Here is a 19,093-nt window from a genome sequence, read left to right on the forward strand (position 1 = left end):
AGTAAGAATAAAATCATACTGAAAGTGACCTGAGTGACTTATATCTCAATTCTCTTAAGAACTGTACATAGTTAATATCACCCATAAAGACTAAGCAATGCCTTAGGGAATTGGGGCTTAAATTCTCTACCCACATCAAGAGGCTGCAAAGATGTATTCATGGTGACTAAAGTCTTAAGTCTTTAAAGAAAGACTCTGGCACTAAACTGGACATACTGTCCTCAGAATCTATCAGGACTTTGATCGCACAAGTTCATGTTTTCAAAACATCACATCAGAACAAGAGACATGGGATACATGAACACTGTGCCTCTGGCATCGTCTTATGAATAGATGTGATACATAGGGCTACTACTTCCATCACTTTGACATACCTTACAGTAACATCCTGAATGCCCTGTCCTTTTCTTAAAAACGAAAATGTAGGAAGACTTCACTGATTTTTATTCTAACTCATAAATCTAGCAAATCCTAACAAAATAAGATAATACACTCAACCTCAAGAGGAGATCTAATAGTAGGGCCTGATAATGGGGTCACATTATACACTACATTAACATAAAACTTTAAAGCTCCATGAGATCTCATCAGTGATCACTTTGAACTGTAACTGGGAGAGTGGAGGCAAAGCACATTACTTAATTTGATAATTGTACTTTATTCTTCCCCAGGCTGAATGACTAACATTAAATATGCTGTAATCACTCATTAGCTCATTGTAACCTATAATTTATTCACTATCATTTGAATTTGTCCTATCTACCATGATCTGTGCTAGGCACTGGGTACAAATGAGGTTTACAGAACTGTTTTCAAGACTCATAATTTGTACCAATAAAATGAGTTCCAACTTCTAAGTGTATATAAAATGTATAAAAGTCAAACTGAGAAAACAAATTTTAAATTGTCATTTAATCAGCAAATATTATAGATTACAATCATGTATTAGAAACTTTATGATAGGGGTCCTCAAACTTTTTAAACAGGGGGCCAGGTCACTGTCCCTCAGACTGCTGGAGGGCCGGACTATAGTTTAAAAAAAAAACTATGAACAAATTCCTATGCACACTGACATATCTTATTTTGAATTAAAAAAACAAAACAGGAACAAATACAATTCACACCGCCGCATGTGGCCCCCCGGGACGTAGTTTGAGGACCCCTGCTGAGGTTCTAGATATTGAAACAAGAAAAATAATTGTAGCATAACTGCATTTGCCCTCAATGATGAGTTTACAGTATGGTTTTGAAGAAAGAAAAATAGTTGCAATAATTACGCAGATACAACTGTTAAGACTGGGGAGAAGCATCTCAGGGGGTAGGAGGGCAGCAGATAGAGAGTGAACATGAGCTGAGACTTAAGGAACTTGAATTAGCCTGCCTGATGGAAAAGAAAAAAATATTCCAAGGGATAAAAGCATAAAGAAGAAAACTAGAATAATAGACTTATTGATTAAAAAAGCCTTACAGAATGTGCTAATACATTTGGAGACTCATGAAGTAAGACTTTAAAGATGTATGTAACCAAAGATCCAACAACATATCTCATATTGAACACTTTTCAATCTGATAATCAAAGTCACTGAAAAAAAAAAAAATTAACTTGTAGAAAAGTTACTCAGACTTAATGTGTGCTGAACAGATTAAAGGTAGAGTCAAACTACAGAAAAGTAAACCAGTTGGAAAGTTATTTCAATAAATTAGGTGAGAGATAAAAGAATAAAGAAGTTAAGACAGGGTAAGCAGGAAAAGATGGATTTAAGACATGTATATTTGGAAGATAGAATAAACATGGGATAGGATGTGAAGATGAAGAGAAAAGGAGCAGGACATTCAGGAGAGGCAAAGGAGTGAAGCATATATGTAAAGTAAGCACGTAGAAGAGGAAAGATGACGAATTTTGTTTTGGCAAGTTTGACTTTAAGGACCATAAAATGGGATACACAGTTTTGGACTTCCTATCAGAAGGCTGGGCTCCATCATCGTTAAAACTATGGATGAACATAATATTACTGTAAATCAAATATATATACATCTGTGGACTCTCTTCCTCAGAAAATAGACATACACACATATAAACAATATTCTCTATTCTATTTCAAAGGCTGCATATAAATGCCCTAATGTCCATTCATGGACTCTACTCCCAAAAGCCTCAAGACTAGACAGCAGAAGGTTAAAGACACAGTCCTAAGAGATCAACAAAAGAGATGTCATACAATGTGATATAACGGAAAAAAAGAAAGTTTCATATCCTATGATACAGAGCCCATTGTACTTGTCCACTGTAAGGTCCTAGATGACTTTAGCATAGGCAGTTTCAAAAGAATGGTGGTAAAAGGCAATTTTCAGTGGGTTGAAGGATAAATGAAAAGGAAGAAAATAGAAAAAAAAAAAAAAATAGATACATGCCATTCACTTAAGGGACCTGGCTCAGAAGAAAAGCCAGACACAGTGAAATAACAGGGTAAAGAGTTTCTGAAATACATGATAGAGTTGAGCACATTTTTATAATCAGGGAGAACCACTATCAAGATGGAAAGGTCAAATAATCAGGAGAAAGACTAGGACTAAAGGAGCAGACTCCCAGAGACTGTAGGAGAGAGTGGGAACAAAGTGCAGGTCTAGAGAGACCTGGATGAAAGAAGGAGCATGACGGAAGAAAGAATGGAACTGCAGATGCTTGTAACATGGTTAAGCAGAGAGTGAATGAGGGGAGAAAAACACAGTGAAGGGGAGTTTACCAAAATGAATTCTATTTTTTTAAATATGCTGAGACTATTCAAAGAGAGGATGAGCAGGATTTTTCAATGCGAAAGTTCAACCTTGCCACCATCAATAAGAGAGGAAACTGATTAACATCCAGAAAAGGAATTTTCAGATGGCAAAGAATGTTAAACTCATGCTGAACACCAAAGATTTACAGTGGCAACAATCTAGAGTAGGAACAAAAGTTGGCAGGATCCAGGATTAGGATTTTTATAACACAGGGGTATTAGACAAAAAAGCTTAAACGACAAGTGATTAAATGCTGAATCTTAAGTCCAGACAAAGGGAAAAGATGTTCAAGTAGGACATCTTAAAGAGAAGTTATGTTCATGGTTAAAATATCTGGTTTTTAAGAACAGAGTGAAGAAGCATTAAGATAAAGTGGCCTACATTGCAATTATTACCTCAGTAACTTTTATTGTTTTGTAATTTATGTGGTGTGGGCTACTAAACAAGTGTATAAATGAAAAATTTCTTCAATAATAAATACATAGTACTTCAAAACAAATATAATTCCTAAAGGCTTAAAAGCCTAAATGCCTGTTTTTGTTTGTCAGAAGTACCACCACAATTATCTGAATCTTCAAACTGTTAATTAGAAATATATACAAATAAAAAGAAATGGTCTTGAAAAAGTAATTGCATTTTTTAAAATTCCAACTAAGAAGAAAAAAAAACCTGAACAGTAGTGTGAAATGATAAGCAACCAGTGAATTAGAATTATGTTATACACTATATTCAATATATTCAATATATACACTATATTCAAGTACTATGTGGAAAAATTGTAAGATGATTTCTTTAGATGCCAAAACTGTGTCCCTGAACTATAGATGGCTGCTTGATAGCAACTTTAGAAAAATATAGGGTAACTGATGGGACTACACCTACGATGCTTCTTACAAGGGTACATGTGAAATTTACTAAATGTAGAATAGAAATGTCTTAACACAATAACAAAGAAAATGCCGTGAAGACTATATTAACCAGTTTGATGAAAATATTTCAAATTCTATATAAAACCAGCACATTGTACCCCACAAGTGTATTAATGTACACAGCTCTGATTTAATAAAAAAAAAAAAGAAAAATATAGTTACTGCATTTTTCAGTATAAACAAATAAGAACATTTCCTGAACAGCCAAATTTTATTTCCTAATAAATATAGTATCAGCAATTAGTTGCTGGCATTATGGATAGTGGGAAAGTAAGAAGGGGAAAAAAAAAAAAATTTAGTGCACGTAAGAGATGAAAATACTAAAATAATGGAGCAGGTTGTAAATGAAGTAAAATTTGAATTTAAGCCACGCATAGTGTTTCATGCCTGTAGTCCCAGAACCTCAGGAGACTAAGGTAGGAGGATCACTTGAGCCCAGGAGGTCAAGGCTACAGTGAGCTCTGATTGTGCCACTACACTCCTGCCTGGGTGACAGTGAGACCCCATCACTAAGAAAAAACAAAAACAAAATCACAATACTTAAAATAAGATTTTGTACTTAACAAAGCACACCTTGAAAAAATAAACTAGAATATTTAAATTTTACTGTACCATTTAAAAACAATCAAGTTGCGACACAGTTAATACTGTCAAGATAAGATTATCAGCCTTAATAGACAAAGAATATATATGTGTGTGTATATATGTATATGAAGTATGTACGTGTGTATATATATGTACATATACATATATACTCTTGTATTATGCCATTTACAAAGGGAGTGACTGTTCATGATGAATCCTAAAGAGAATTTTAGCCACTTATTCTTTACTTGTACCTTACTGTACCTTATTGCCATCAATTGGCTAATAAAGTGGAATCACAAAACAGTTAAATTTACCTTATTTGAATATATCAAACACAGTAGGCTAAAAACAGAAGTCATAGACAAAAAAAAAAAAAAATACTAGAAATTCTACCTATCATTTCACATATTGAATACCTGTTCCAGATTGAATGGCCATTAAACACAAGCCAACTTTTTCACCTGGAGCTCATCTAAAGAAATTGTGATATGTTCCAGGTCTAAGGAAAAACATGGCTATAAAGGACAAACTGAGAGACAGTATGTTGTACCAACCTGGTGTCCCCTTAAAGGATTTTCAAGGGTAATTGTAACTATTCATAACTTCCTCCTAAAAAGTTTATTTTTTTATTTAAAAGCAAATCATGTTTTTATTAAAACATTACATTTTATAAAGGTCACTTCATTGTCTCACTTTTTCTAATTTTTTAAATCATTATAGGTACATAATAGTTGCATATCTTCAAAGCAGCAGTTCTCAAACTGTGGGTCACAATCCCTTTGTAACAATGAAAATACACCCTGCATATCAGATATTTACATTATGATTCATAACAGTAGCAAAATTACAGTTATAAAGTAGCAACGAAAATAATTTTATGGTTGGGGATCACCACAACATGAGGAATTGTATTAAAGGGTCGCAGCCTTAGGAGGCATTAGGAAGGTGGAGAACCACTGCTTTATAGGGTGAATGTGATGTTTTGATACAAGCATACAATGTGAATTAATCAAATCAAGGTAATGGAGTATTCATCACATCAGGTACTTATCACTAATATGTGTTAAGAACATTCCAATTTTATTGTTTTGGTTATTTTAAAGTACATCCTAACTTATTGTTGATATAGTAATTTTGCTATGGCATCAAATATTGTTCATTCTAATCATCTAACTGCACTTTTACACCCTTGACCATCTCTACTTTATCCCCCCTCCTCACTACATGTTCCAGCCTACAGGAACTATCATTCTACATTCTACTCTGTCTTCATGAGATCAATTATTTTTAATATTTTAGTTACCACACATGATTGAGAACATGTAAGATATGTCTATCTGTGCTTGGCTTATTTCAGTTAATGTAATATTCTCCAGTTACGTCTATATTGTTTCAAATGGCAGGATTTCATTCTTCTTTTGCACCTATATGACATTCCATTGTGTATATGTACCATAATTTCTTTATCCATTCATTTGTTAACAGACACTTAAGTTATTCTAAATCTTGACTACTGTAAACAGTGCTACAATAAACATAGGAGTACATCTTTTCAATATACAGATTGCTTTTCTTTTGGAAATAGACCTAGCAAAGGGATTGCTGGATCATATGGTAGTTCTATTTCCAGTTTTCTGAGTAACCTCCACACTACTCTCTGAAGTGGCTGCACTAATTTACATACTCACCAACATCCCTGCCAGAATGTTATTGCCTTTTTCATAAAAGTCATTTTAACCGGAATGAAATATTTTATTGTAATTTTGATTTGGCTTTCCCAGATGACTAATTATGCTGAGAATTTTTTCATATACCTATTGGCCATTTGCGTGTCTTCTTTTGAGAAATGTCAATTCAGATCCTTTGCTTGGTTTCTAATAGGATTACTTGACTTTTTCTTTTTAACTTGTTTGGAGTTCCTTAATAATCTGGTTACATTTATTCCTAGGTAATTTGTTTTATTTGTATCTATTGTAAATGGGATTACCTTTTTGGTTTCATTTTCAGATTGCTTACTCTAACAAGTTCACTTTAGATCCTAACTCATTCTTAAGCAAGAAGCAACTGCCCTTGAATAGTTCCCAATCAAGTTAGAAAAACCATCTGGAGCACAAAGAAGAGAAATAAAATATACACATGTACACTTTTCATGTAACACAAAATATATAATGATTAAAAATAACAAAATTTGTATGGAGCTCTTATTCTCTAACTTATTCCCCCAACTAATTACTTACTCGTACTAACTCCAGGTTTCCCAGCCAAAGGTGGAAAAAAGGAAACGCAGACAGGATCATAATTATAAACCAGATAGTGTCTATATTACAGGAGACTCCCTCAATATTATATATTAACTTTATTTTTAGCAGAGAATAGGAAATAATTTTCTTTAAATGCCCTTGGGTAAACAGATGAGCACAGAATAGTCAGAAAAAAGCATCCCACAAAGATCAGACAAGCATGCCCATACCTCTCAGGAAAACATGAGCTGACGTACCACATACTAGGTAGCACATATTGCAATGCTTTCCACAGTGGTCCAGTGCAAAAGCACCTGACATACATTACCTCTGGAACATACAATACTCATTCTACCCTAGTTCATGGGCCTCTGGAAGAAAGACTCAAGAAATTTACACCTGTCCCTTTTCAAGAGTGGAAAACACTCAAACCATCATCCTTCTACTCTCCCATAACAGCACAACAATAATCAATACAGAGGATTCCTATGATCAAATGTGCAGGGTTTTCCCCAACGCAGCAAGCAAGCAAGCAATTCTGCAGTGCCCTTCAATTCCAACACTCTCTACTGGGAAATAACATCAGATCCCACAGACTGAGGGCTCATTCTCATTAGACTAAACCTCACTTCGATGCCAATTGCAAGCCTCAGGTTGTCTTACTTGAGCTTCCAACAGATTGGCTATTAACTCAGTATTTCATGACCCCTCTCCTTGGCTTCAATCAATTTGCTAGAGCAGCTCACAGAACTCAAAAAACAGTTTATTAGTTTATTATTTAAAATATTACAAAAGATAAAGAAGAGATACATAGTTAGAAATATAAGAGAAGCAGCAGGCAAGGACATGTCACATTCCAGGCACCTCCACATATTCAGCTATACAGAAGCTCTCAGAATACTACCTTTGGGGATTATTACGGAAGCCTCATTACACAGGCTTGACTGATTAAACCACTGGCAACTGGTGATCAACTTAACCTTCAGCCCCTTTCACCTCCCAGGGATTGGGGGTTGGAGCTGAAAGTCCCTTGGTCTTTCAGATGATAAGTCCTCATCCTGAAGCTATGCCAGCCAGCAATTAATTTATTAGCATACAAAACTTAAGAGATTCCAAGGATTTTAGGAGTTTTATGCCAGGACTCAGGAGTCATACATTTCACAATATTATACCCTTAATAAGCCCTGACAAGATAAATTTGAATTGAAACCCTTACCTCCCAAGAGTTTGCCTTATATAACAAACTAAAACTCAAGTGATGTTCTGGAATCAGCCTTAGGAGTTTGAAAGAAAGATTTTCCTGCCTTTGTATGCCTGGTCCTGTGTATCATAATATGGAACACCAATCCATTCCTGAATATGAGTTCAGCAACTGATGACCTTTTGCAATAAATGGCACCTTCTATATTTTTAAATTTTTAATTACTGAAACAAATATGTTTCAAAAAACATCAAAGCACTAGAAATGTATTTTAAAATTCATTCTTTTTTAAATTACAGAATACAGCTTTAAACAAATTTTTAAATAGTAATGTCATTTATTTCTCTAAGACTTCTGATTAATATTTTTTATAGTGAAGCTACTAGGAAAATAATTATTTGATGAGTTGTTTTTTTTTTTTTTTTAAATAAAAGCTGGGCCACATGCAGTGGCTCACACCTATAATCTCAGCACTTTGGGAGGCCAAGCCAAGAGGATCACTTGAGGCCAGGAGTTTGAGACCAGCCTAGGCAACCTAGTAAGACTCCTGTACGTATCAAAAAAGAAAAAAAGTCAGAAAAGAAAAAAATGACATCTCTGTAGATTATACAATATTTTTAAGTGTTTATAAAAATCTCCATATTAACATAGGCCATAAAATAATTGGATCACTAAGTACTAGATGTTGCTTTCTATTTTTTTCCTCCTTTCATCAAACCTGGCCTTTGAATGGTACTTTCTGATCTTAAAAGTACTTTTTAAAAAAATTATCTGTACTGTCTGATGTCAGCACAGTACACCTCTTCACACAAGTGACATTTTAATAGTTGAAGACACCAGTCATCCTACTCCAAGTTTTCTTTTCATCAAGTTAATTAGTACCCCCCCCTTTTTTTTCTTTTTCTTTTTTATTTTTGAGACAGAGTCTCACTCTATTGCTGTGGGTAGAGCGTGGTGGCATCATAGCTCACAGCAATCTCAATTTTTTGGGCTCAAGTTATCCTCTTCTCTCAACCTCCCTAGTAGATGGGACTAAAGGCGCCCACCACAATGTCTAGCTAGTTTTTCCATTTAAGTAAAGATGGATGGGGTCTTGCTCAGGCTGGTCTTGAACTCCAAAGCTCAAGCAACCCACTTGACTCAGCCTCCCAAAGTGCTAGGATTACAGTAGCCCAGCTAGTCCCATTTCTTATCATCACTCCCCCACTATGGTTTGGTTCATATTTTGTCACACAAAAATATACAGAAACATGCTTGAGAATTATATACACCAACTCCAAGGAAGCAGACTGTATGGGAAGAAAGAGAAGTGTAAAAGAAAAAAACATAACTACATTTTTTAAAAGAGAAAAATGTGAAGCAAAAAAGGAAAACATTAATACTTGTTAAATCAATGTAGAGAGTACATCTGTATGTGATTATTTTCTGAGATTTTTCATATTCTTGAAATAGCTCATAATTGAAAGTTTTTATAAAGTTTTAAATCAACACAGAAGGCTAATAACAGAGATAATCATTATAAAAGCATCAAACTGAACATCTGGTAACTTGTAGGTTCTGAAAACACTAAGAAACTGAACATCTTAACATTGAATACCTGGGTACTCTTTTCACATTCTCACTCACAATGTGCTTCAACTGCATTTTCAACATATCACATTTGGCATTACCAACCTAAAGACCACTCTCAACTCTCCATAGCATAAAAGGAAGAAGATTAAGTAAATATTTTTTAACATCCTAGCACTTATACCAAGGAACAGACTGATGAATGTAACTTAAAAATTGTTTTTGCTAACCTGATGTTTCTTCAAGTATATTCATTCTAGGTCTTACAATTCTGCTTTTGTCTTTGGTTTGTGTTCTCTTCTTTCCATATTTAGTTTATACTCTTAAAATAACCAGATATGAACAACATCAATTTCTTGATATTTATATATATATATATAACTCCCCCCTTTTTGATCAATTATGAAACCGCTCTTTATGAAATTAATAAAAGACCATAAGGAGGGAACTGTGTGGCAGAGGTATAGGCATAATTAATACATATATATGGTTTTATATATGTATTAATAAAATATCTAAATATTTATTTAAAAAAAAAAAAAATATATATATATATATAAAAGACCAGCCATTGTTTCCTAGCTTGCTTTCTTACAATTGCTTACTACTCAGGAGTCACACAGCTGGTAGTCATGAAGATTCCTGGCTTTCTTTATTGCTCCCATACAAGTATCACCCTTGTAAAAGCTAAGGCTAGTCTTTGAGATCTCTTACAGACCCTGTATTCCAGGAGATCAACTGACCCAACCAGGTCTGAGGCCCATACCAGGGAACCAACTCAACTAGTCTCACCACCTAGAAACTGACTCAGCACAAGAAGAGAACTTCTCCTTACCAACCCCGTAAGTTCATCTCTACCCAATCAGCAGACCCAATTCCCTAGCCCTTTACCTGCCAAACTATCTTTAAAAACCACAGCTCACAAATTGTTAGAGAGACAGATTTGAGAAATTCTTCTCTTCTCCTCACATGGTGCCTAGGATATTAAACTTTTTCTCAGCTGTTAATACCTGCTATCTCAATGCACTGGCTTCTTCAGCAACAGGCAATCAACCTGGTTGGGTTGTTACAGTTATGTGTGACAACACTGTGAGGATTACATTTTCAGAAAGACCCAAACTGAGAATCTACCTTTGCATTTTTATTCTCAAACTAAGAATCATACAAACCTTCCTCTAAACTACAGCTGTCAAATTTAGCAAATGAAAATACAAGATACAGAGTTAAATCTTAATTTCAAGTAAATAAATAATTTTTAGTAGAAGTATGTCTCATGTAGTTACATCCCAAATACTACAAGGGACATACTTATAGTAGAAAATTGTTAGGCCCAATCTAAAGTAGAAAAATATCAGTTAACTCCTGGCAAATTTATGGGCTGCAAGCCCTCAACAAAATAGAGTAAGTCTGGTTCACTCCCAAGATAGATGGGAAAGTACTCACTAACTTTGTGCTTGACTAACAAACACCCTTGAGAAACCGGGAAGTACCAACTCTCCCCGGACTGACATTTAAGAACTATCAGGTGGGGAAAATACTAAAACAAAGAGGTATAACGTATGGATAACTAACTGCAAAATTCTGCTTCTGTACAATGCTTGCTTGCTACCCTACCTGGATGCACCTGGACAGCCTGCGTGCCAACCAGGATGCAGACCAAGCCTTAAAAACCTGGCCCCGTAAGCACTCAGGGCTGCTCTTAGAAAACCCATGTTGGGACACTGAGGCAGTCGCCGGCCAGCTCTTCAATAAAAAGACTCTGCTGTGAATTTGGCTTGTTTGGCAAGGTGGTCTTTATGGAACTCCTGAGCATAACAAAATTATTTGTTGTTTATGTGAAATTCAAATTTAACTCTGTATCTTGCATTTTATTTGGTAAACCTCCTCGGAACTTTTAAAAATCTTTCTTTGCCCTATTGACAATACTGTCTTTTTAAGTCTACAGTAATAACCATATTTTTTAAATAGGTACCAACTTTTTAAAAGTTTAAGTGGAAAAAAAGAACATGAAATAAAAGATCTAATTGGCCTACAGCAGCATCACACCCAAAGCCTTGGAAACACCACATTCAGCAGGGTGAAAGAGTAAACCTCAAGATGACGTCAATCTAAAAAAAGAGAGGAGAGAAAGTTACATATAAATATTAACAAGTTGGGTTTCCTAGCGAATAGAAATAAATACTATAATCTGGAATGCTCGAACTGGCCAGCTACCAGTGCATTTGTTAAGGGAAGAATAAAGGGGAACTTCTATTAGCAAAAAATGATTTACATACACAAAGCTGCTTAGAAACCAAAATCATTGGTTTTGGAGGTTCAAAGCCAAAGTATCAGTTCACTAGTGGAAATGCCGTTACTAATTTACTGCTGTTCTAAAGAATATCTAGTGCTAAGATGGAGCAAGAGAAGGACAGGGGAGGGTTTTTAAAGGTCCTTGGAAACAGCTCTTATCTCTGCATGTAAACAGAAGCCTCCTCTCCTTTGGAACTTCAAGGCCCTATTTTGGCCAGGTCTAAGTGATTTCTACCTGGAATCTGGGACTTTCCTAATAGTAATCTAGAAATCAAGGAGCACTATCACCAAATCAATTCTCATAACCACTTGAAAAAGGAGGTGTTAAGCTGTGTACTTTAGTCCACCTTTTATCCAGCATTGATGAAAGAAAATAATTACATCCAGTGAAAACATTTATCCATTCATTAATTCATTCAAGAAAAATGTATTCATGCCCTGGGGATTCAGTGATAAAAAAATTGCATAAGTGAAATTGCCTCTTCGCTCTCCTTATCAGTGATATTTTCTTCTCCACTGGATCATTCACAAAGCTTAAAAACATGCTGTAGTGGCTCCCATATTAAAAAACTTCCACAGACCTCTCCACTTAACACCTCACCTTTCTGCTCCCTATTTACAGCAAAAACTCTAAAGAGGCTTTTACCTCAACTATTATGCTCACACACACACAAAAAAAAGCTATTTAGGTCACAAATAACTTCAACCTCACCAAGTTCAATGTTACTCTTTGATCCCTGTTTAACCTGTCAGGAGTTTTTGACCCAGTCCCCTCCCCCCCTTTTATTTAAGATTTAGGTCATCACAGCTCACTTGCTTTATAACAATTCATTCCCAAGATAACTAAACAGCTCTCAGTATAACTACAGAAGCCCTCATGAACTAACCATCTCTGATCAGGCACCACCTCCCAACACTGTTGTATGTTGTTCAGTTTCCACCATATGAACTTTTGGGAGCCAAAATCAAACTATAACAAGGCTTTGGCAACTACTCCCCAAAGAAGGATTTAATGCGGTAATGAATTTATTTCAGTTGGTAAGTACCATACATGTTCTTGATGAATATTCCCTGTGCATAAGATTCTTATAAATTACAAGTTATTAACATATAGAGGATCAATCAGACAAAGTAAAGACTGGAAAAATAAAGACTTTTTTTTTCAGGTAGAAACTGATTTCCCATTGTGAACGTTATATTTAAACTAACTTTGCAATGAGAAAAACTGACTCTTCTTAACTAACAAACCACTGGCATGTTTTCTATCTGTTTTGAGCAAAGGCAATATATCAATTCATGCTGTTCAAGTGAAATCATCTCCTTATATTTCAATGCTAGTTACATATAAACATTGACAATAACTTATTCTAGTAAAAAGCCTTGTTTTGGTCAACTAGAGAGCCATGTTATGAAAAGGAACCCTAGTCAAGATTTTCTCCTATAGAGATTCTGCTGGATTATAGAAAGTTCGATCAGCACAGACACTGTATCTCTCTTGATCTTCTAGGCCTAGCACAAAGCCTGGCACATATGTAGATGTGAGTGAATGAATGACAAAAGGAAACTATTCAGAAGAGATCAGAAAGCTAAGTGTTGAAAAGTTAATGCACTCAGACAAATAAGCTTGCGTGGCCTACACTAACTGGCATCTGTAAGAATTTTTCTCAAGCAAGACCATAATACTTCATAATCATAATTAAAAATAAAAAAATACAACAAGAACTGGAGCACAATCCAGAGTAGAATCTTATTTTTTGAGAACCCTTTGAAAATCAGAAAAATGATTTCAATCTATGAAATCTGGCAATGGAGATACTGGCTATTTAATCCAACTTTATTTAGAAAAACAAAATATAATTACTAGTTTGAACTGCACATGTGGTACCACTCATTATCAAACTTTTAGCAGCTGCTCCTAGAACTTAAACCAAGGAATAGCAAATACATGAGTACACTGCATTTCATTAATAAGTTAACTTATGGTAAGAAACCAATGTAAAATAACTGCCCAGTACTCACAAATCCTGCCTAGCACACACATACACATTTACTTATTTCATAATGGTATTCTAGGTTCTTCGATTGCAAAATTCACCCACAATCCACCGTAGTTAATGACCCAGTGTGCGTTTCAACGTGTGGGGGAAAATACAAGGAGGAAGGTTTCCCTCCCAAAATTGTAAACGCAGAAAACTAAGTTACCAAGGCAGTCTGTGGCCTAGATTTATTTTGTGAACGCTACCCCACCTACGAATTCCAGGAGTTAGACGGTATTAGTCTGAAACCCCGGAAAAGATGACAGCTCGGGGCCGGTCCCCGAGGCAGAGAGTATCGCCCGGGCAGCTCCCGAGTCTCGTCCCCGCCCCCGCCGGCTTCCTCAGTCCCCTTCTCCTCTACCCACTCGCCCTCCTCACCTCTTTACTCGGGCTCACGCGCTTCCCATCACTCCGTCAGCTCTTACCGCCGCGCTTCCCTCCTTTTCGGTTTAAACTTCCTACACCGGTGGGCAGCAGAGGGCAAGGCCAAAGATGCCAGCGGGCAACTGCACCGCCGCGCCCCCCGTCCGCACTCGAAGCCGGCCTAGTCACAAAAAGCCGCGCACTAGGACCGCCAGACCGCCGGACAGACCGACAGACCCGGAGAGGAAGAAGTGGGTGGAGCCGGACCCGGACTATACGTCGGCCGCTCACTGCGGCGGCAACGTCAGTACGTCAGCACGTCGGCTCACGTACTCCGTCCGCGCGCTGACGTAGCTCCTCCAGTGCCCAGGACCGGGAGGAAAGGTGCGACAGGGCCAGATCGGCGGCGAGGGTGCCCCTGCTCACTCTCCCAAGAGTGTGTGACCAGTGCGCGTTCCCGGAGACTCCGTGGTATGGTGGACTCCCGTTCTGTGTCGCGCCTGCCATCTCGGGCTCTCTACCCAACCCATGCATTCACTTAAGTCGGTCGGGCCTTCTCCCCGCCGTTCTTTGGAAGGTGTCTGGTGTGGAGGAAACAGTTCCCATAAAAGGTAAGAGAGAAAGAAGGTTTGAGTGGAGAACAAGGTAATTGCTATCGTCAGTCAGAGCCCTCTGGCTGCTGGAGACTATACACAGTTCTCCTTTCCTTAAGCTTTCTAGATTCTCAGCCTCGTGTTTCCGAAGTTATTTCTGCCGGTCGGTCCTTTGGTTGAAGGACCTCCACCAAAAACAGAAAGCCCAAAGATTCCTTAACTCTATGACAAGACGGAAGATACTAAGAATACTAATCAACTGGAAGAACTGTGTAGTGTATGTGCGTCGAGTTCTGGATAAAAACCAAGGATGCAAAAATTTCATGAATGTGCTGTGGCTCTCTTCCATCCCCGCCTTCCTCTATCTTCCCTCACACCCAACCCTCTACCCCACAAGGAAGTAGTATGTCCTCACACCTGAAGGAATTGTTTTTTATAGAGAGGCAGCCAGTAGTGATCCAATTAATGTTCTTCACTGGCCAGACCACATCTGAAGTGCTGTGTTTAGCACTGTAAGAAGAGGTCAATGTAAGTTGACTTACAATGTAACTGTAAGAAGAGGGAAGAGCAAAATGATGAAGAGAACCCAAAAGCATGACGTGTGAAGAAATACTGATTGAACCTGTGAAATTTGTCTAAAAATCAGAAAACTACTGAACTATCTCCAAATATGAACAGACTCATCATGTCAAATAACTTTTGTTTCATGTCATGCAGACTACAGGGAAACAGGTTCCAGATCCTGAAAAGAAGATCTCTTTCTAGCACTAGCCAAAGAATACTTATATACACAGGATTTGACTTCAAGGAGATTCTGAATGGTCACTTACGAGGGAGTTGGTACAGGGGACCTGGACCTGTAGAAGAATTGATGTCTGTGTAAAGTTACTTCCAGCTTTGAGATTCCACCAGTGTATGGTCCTGGCCCTCAAAGAATTTATAAGTTAGTTTATAGAAAAACAAATGCATCAAAAAATAAATAACGCAAGAAGGCCACATGATAATAAGATGTGGTAACAATAAGGGCTAGTAATTCACATGAATGCTTGTACCCATCACAGTTCAGAGGCTAAAGGGAGAACAAAGAAATTGAAAATATACTCCCTATAACTGTCATATTCAGTAGGGTAGCCTCTAGTCAAATGTGGCTATCAACACTTGAGATATATAGTTTGTCCAACTTGAAAATAAGTTCAGAATACATACGAGATTGAAAGACTTAGAAAACAAATGTAAAATATTGTAATCTCATGTTTATTATGTGTTGAAATAATATTTGGTATATGCTGGGTTAAATAAAATATGTTAAAAATAATTTCAACTGTTTTTGCTTCTTTTAATATGACTTCTAGAAAATTTAAAATTACTTAGGTAGCTGGTATTGTATTTCTACTGGATAGTCCTTGCCTGGAAAAATAGTCACCCATCCATATCCATAAATTCTACAACCTTGGATCAAAAATACTTGGAAAAAAAGTGGATAAATGTGTCTGTACTGAACATGTACAGACTTTTTTCCTTGTCAGTATTTCCCTAAACTATACAGTGTAAAAACTGTTTACACACCATTTACATATTAGGTATGATGAGTAATACAGAGACGATTTAAAGTATACAGGAGGATGTGTATAGGTTACATGCAAATACTATACCATTTTTAATAAACTTGAGCATCCTCAGATTGATAATGGGAACTGATCTCCTGCAGATACTGTGGGAGAGACTGTGTACTTCATTGAACTCTAAGAACTGCCCTTGTCCTCTTTATAATTCCCTGAGATTTTCACATTTTTTTTTTTTTAACAAGATGGGGTCACACTGTGTTGCCCAGATTGGAATGTAGTGCCTATTCACAAGTGCGATCATTGGACACTGTGTTCCAAACTCCTGGGTTCCAAGAGATCCTTACTTCCTCAGCTTCCTGAGTATCTGGGGCTCCAAGCACAGGCCACTGCATCAGACTTCCCCAAATGTCAATGGAAAAAAATCTGATGAAAATGGTCCCTAACGTGAGCAAAGCCAAGAAACAAGACCATATAACTATTTTATGATAATGAGTAACTGTCTATAATGGAAGATTCTTAATAAAATGTAGTGACAACAGAGTTAAAATACATAGAATCTACGCTGTAGTGAGACACAGTTTTGAATTTAAAGAACTTAGTACCATACAAAAAATAATATTGTAAAATTATCTTGACAATATTGGGTAAGGTGGGTATCTAGTAGTATAAGAAAAATAATATTATACAATTATCTTGACAGGTAGGGTGGATACCTGGGAATCAATGCTCAAAAGAAGATTAAATAAATTATAGCACATCTCCAAAGTGGAGTCCTTTTTAGCTGTGGTCCCCAAACCCTAGACCAGTATCCGACCATAACATGTTAGGAGCTAGGCCTCAAAGCTGCTTACCCCTACTAGCCTCCACCTGCTGTCTGTGGAAAAATTGTCTTCCACAAAATTTAGGAACCTGGTTGCACAGTAGGAAGTGAGCAGTGGTCGTCAATTAAGCAGCTTCATCTCTATTTGATGTCAAATCTTAAAATTTCAGTTTGTTAGTGGTGTTAGCTTAATGGCTAAATATGGCTGAAACAGTAGTTTATAAGCAAATTTTATTTTTGTGTGTTTGCTTTAGGTGTATCCACAATACTACCAGGATGCCTGACATATAGTGTTAATTAAATAAATAAAATTTTCTATTTACAATCAATGGTTTTTTTATTATGTGACCAAGGAATTAGGGTTTTTTTTTAATTAGGTGTAGCTTTTTTATTTTTATTTTTCAATGTTTTGAAAGAGAGGAGTCTCCTTATATTGCCAAGGCTGGGCTCAAGCTCCCGGCCTCAAGCAAAATTCCCACCTTGGGCTCCCAAAACGCTGTGATCACAAGTGTGAGCCGCTGTGCCTAGCTACAAATTTTTTTAAGCTTCTAAAAAAAATTATACATTCTAAAGTCTAGAAATCTTATGTGTACATGCTGTACACCCCCTCATATAACCACCAACCAAATCAGGATTTAGAACATTCCAACAATCCACATATTCCCTTATGGTTCTTCCTAGTCAGGACCCAAGTCCCCGCCCCCACCTCAGCCACCACAAAATAGTCACTATTCTGACTTAAATAATTATAGATTAGTATTCCTGGTTGTGAGCTTCATATAAAGGATGTCACATAGTATGTCATTCAACAATTTTCATGTAGTTGTTCTGGCCCTTAATTTGTGAGGCTTATTGATACTCGAAAGATTTTCCACCCTCTATTTTAAAAGTCTTGTCTTTTTTTTTTTTTTTAAGAAATATAAAACTCTTTATCGACCACTGTTCACTATTATTTACAATAAAAGTAAACAATATACAATTGGATAACATTCTGATTATTATGACTTTTTTTATGGCTTCTGCTCAACCAGTAACCCACATACTGAAAAGTTTGAGTCTACAGATAAGGAATGAGTTGTGGTAAGGAAAAAACATGCAGGTCAATAGTTTTAGATTACAAAGTTTGTTCATAAATTTATGAAAAAGGTATGAAACTGCCAACATGGCTTAACCATCTGATTAGGTTTCTGTAAGCCAAGGCCTAGGAAGGGATTACTACAGGAATCTTTAATGACCATTTAACTAAGTCTTATTTGTTTACCCCTTTAAACACACCAAGATTTGTCTAGTTTCCTCATGTGAGTGGGGAGATTATTGGTTATGATAAAGCTTTTCCTTTTAGAAATTTTGTAAACACAATTTTGCATTTATATGACTATACATACAGATTCTGACATGGCTGCCTTTAAATTGTCCATTTAAATTGTCGAATTAAGAATCAACTATTTAATTTGAAACATGGCTTCAGGAAAATTTTCTATTCTTACATTGCTCAGAATGATGGTATTGCAGACACATGGGCTTACCTGTGATTTTTGTTTTGGTAAATGTTTAAAAACAAAATCTTTTACATATGAATGTTATGTATACATATACAGAAACAAATTAAAAAAAAAAAAAACAACAACCCCAGAATGGTCCTTAAATTCATTTTGAAAGTAGTACCAGGAGAGTCATTGGGGGGGCTTGCATCAATAGCACTGGTTACTTTGAACAACTAAAAGCTTTCTCTAGTTGCTTCCTTTATCAGGAAAAAAAAAAAAAAAAAAACATTTGATACGATGGTATATTATTTCCTCTTCATTAGAGAACAGCTTTTCTAAATTTCCATAGCCATTATTCAGTAAGAACTTGTGTTTAACTCTTTGCTTGAAAGTCTTTTCTTATGAGAGAACCCAATAAAAGTGTGGAAAATGGTTTTTTATTAGATAGTAATATACATTAAAGATGTCCCTGATCTTCAGACTTCAAAGAGAAGTTGTGCTTACCTCCAGGATAAGCCAAAATCAGCATAACTTCCATCCTGCATATTTACATTTAGAAGTACACTGTAGTCTAGAATGACAGTAGAGTTAATTTGCTGTGACTTTTTTACTCATATAAAACTAGAAACTTGAGA

At 36.3% G+C, this 19,093-nt stretch overlaps 1 protein-coding gene across 2 annotated transcripts in view; it reads right to left on the reverse strand.

Annotated features, from left to right (window-relative positions):
• The window catches only part of ASCC3 (activating signal cointegrator 1 complex subunit 3), a 402,050-nt gene extending 387,820 nt beyond the window's left edge, over nt 1–14,230 (reverse strand). For both annotated transcript variants that reach the window (XM_053590400.1, XM_053590401.1), the window contains exon 1: nt 14,012–14,230. The gene's annotated coding sequence lies outside the window, so the exon portion shown is untranslated. The remainder of the gene's footprint in view (nt 1–14,011) is intronic.
• Nucleotides 14,231–19,093: the final 4,863 nt, after the last annotated feature.

The sequence above is a fragment of the Nycticebus coucang genome, chromosome 5, assembly GCF_027406575.1.
Source record: "Nycticebus coucang isolate mNycCou1 chromosome 5, mNycCou1.pri, whole genome shotgun sequence".
Classification (NCBI taxonomy): domain Eukaryota; kingdom Metazoa; phylum Chordata; class Mammalia; order Primates; family Lorisidae; genus Nycticebus; species Nycticebus coucang.